The following is a 2,423-nucleotide window of genomic DNA, read 5'->3' as shown; positions in this document are numbered from 1 at the left end:
GGGGGGGGGGGGGCAAGGGAAGGGAACGGGCTGTCTTCTCTGTTAGGCTTTTCCTGAAGTTTACCAGGTTTTATTCAGCAGCCTCTGGAAGATGCTGACAATTCAAGTGGAGGGGGGAGGAGGGGAGAAGACGGAGACCTCAACCTTTGCGTGCCGTAACACAGCCTGCTAATACACAGTACCCCGTTACTTCCAGCTGACGTCCACTGAGGAAACCAGCACCGCTGCAAAGCACCCAGCCCAACCGCCAGAGCTGCACCGGACTGAACTCTGAGTCCGAAATTAGGTCTGTGACCTAACTTCCACCGCAAATTCCAATAGGCATGATAAATATGGCGGATGCCAATGGAGCACTAAATCTTATTCCTTTTTAAAAATCTACAAGATACTCTTTCTGAAATCGGAGGGGTAGGAGAAAAGAGACCCCTTTAAACAACTATCGGCAATAGATTATCACGACAAGTTACTGCTAGATCTTTTGCAAAGTGTTTTCTAAAACAAAAACAAAAATTTAAAAAAAAAAGGGGGGGGGATTTAATCAAGTAATTTAGAGTAAGTTACTTAATGTAGACAAGTCAGGGACCTGGTCTCTAGCTGACCTCAATAAAAGTTAAACTTCTCTCCACCTGAAATTCAGCACCCACGACCATTTCTCCGTTGCAAGTACGAAATATAAAAAGAGATTCCCCGTAGATTAGAAACAAAATCCAAGTGTATTTATTTGCAAGAAAGAGAGTACTGCATATCTCCTTTTATATCTTTAAAAGGAGTATCGTCAACCACGTAAAGCATTTTTCATGTAAAAACTCTACTTTTATGCACACACTACTTCTTCAGAAAACAAAAATATGTTTTTAAAAACGTCCTCTTTACATAGATAAGGCTGTGCACGTTGTTCAGCACTCAGAAGAAAATGGCATGCCTCTGTTCCATTAAGTTTAATCTTTGTTAGTGACAAATAAAAGAAGAAAACCTGTGTCATGTCTCTTCCATCAGAGACTGTAATTTCTTTTTTACTAATATAACACGTTTTCTTTTATGCTCTTCAGTTACTTTTTAGAACTAAATTAATAAGATTAACAAATTTGCACTGAAAGTACACGGACTACAGTCATACTTATCTGAACTATTTTAAAATTGAAGTATAGAATATGACATTTTCAGAAAGTTAACTGAATTAACCATCCCTTATTTACAAAGCTTGTTCTCTTTGAAGAACTATTATAGATACGAAACATTTAAGATAGTGTTCTTTCAAAATACTACTCTTACATGAGTGTTCTCCTTTAAAGTACAAATCCACTTTTCAAATGTCATTTCAGTGTAAAAACATAGTCTCTTATAATATTTTATTTAATTGTACTCGGCTGTCAGGAGACTTGAGCTTTCCAATCTGTGAAGTTTTTGTCTCGGGTTCTCCATATCAAACAAGTACCGTCCAACATGCACCAAGTTTATATAAACAACAACATGCTTAATGCATGCAACATAATGCGTTCATATAGTAAACACACACTTTAGTTTTTTTTATCAGCTATTCTACAGCCCAGATTCGGCTGCACAACAGTATTGCCAGAAGAACTTGAAAAGAGCAAACAATGGACATTTAAGTACAAGCTACAGAACGACTGCAAAAATCACAATAATCTTTCCAGTTAGCTACAAGAATCAACCCCCACCCTTCACAAAACACAGCCCACACCTGCACCGTTAACCATTTACAAGTTAAACATAAGCAAGACATTTCAGCACGGTTAAGAAACACCCTGGCTTACTACAACTTTGAAAGGATGAGGAGTAAGAAGCATACCACAGAGACCCAGAAAAGGCTGCTTTTTTCTTCATTGAACACTGAAAAGATACCCCATGTTCCAGGGAATTAAAAAAAAAAAAAAAAAGATATATATTAAAATACACCCACCAACACTGAGTAAAAAAAATCAGGGGGGCTTCAAGAAGACTGCAGGGAAAAAGCTCTCACTCTCTTTAGTGTGCAGAAGCTTAGGGGGAAAAAAATGTCGCCCTGGCAGGAATGACAAATGCAGTAGGATAGGCTAGCAGGCCTGAGGGATCTGTTTTACTTCCACATACATCCTCTAATGCACGCACTCCCACTCATCCTCTCGAGATGCCTTTTTTTTTTCTCCACTTTTTTTTTTTTTTTTTTTTTTTCCCCGGCATATGACCTTCTGTTAAATAGATAAAAAAAAATTTGCTTATCAGTCATGCAAATGAGGCTGAATTCATTTTCCACAACAGATGGCCTCATAGATAATGATGATGGAAGAGAGAAAATTGAATGTCTCTCACAAGGTGGTCATGGCAACCGAGAGCAGAATAATATCAATAATAAGCTCACTGCATAATAAGGTTGTCAATCCCACAAATCAAAGTCTCCAGCTAAATCAGGTATCCCACCCCCA

At 38.3% G+C, this 2,423-nt stretch overlaps 1 protein-coding gene across 1 annotated transcript in view; it reads right to left on the bottom strand.

Annotated features, from left to right (window-relative positions):
- MYT1L (myelin transcription factor 1 like) overlaps positions 1-2,017 on the bottom strand; it is a 310,674-nt gene extending 308,657 nt beyond the window's left edge. Inside the window, exon 1 of the mRNA XM_026844773.1 lies at positions 1,922-2,017. The gene's annotated coding sequence lies outside the window, so the exon portion shown is untranslated. The remainder of the gene's footprint in view (positions 1-1,921) is intronic.
- Between the last annotated feature and the right edge of the window lie 406 nt (positions 2,018-2,423).

Source organism: Athene cunicularia (genome assembly GCF_003259725.1).
Source record: "Athene cunicularia isolate RWA chromosome 3 unlocalized genomic scaffold, athCun1 chr3_part1, whole genome shotgun sequence".
Lineage (NCBI taxonomy): Eukaryota > Metazoa > Chordata > Aves > Strigiformes > Strigidae > Athene > Athene cunicularia.
Note: the sequence above shows the minus strand (reverse complement) of the source record. Positions and strands in the feature narration are given on the sequence as shown.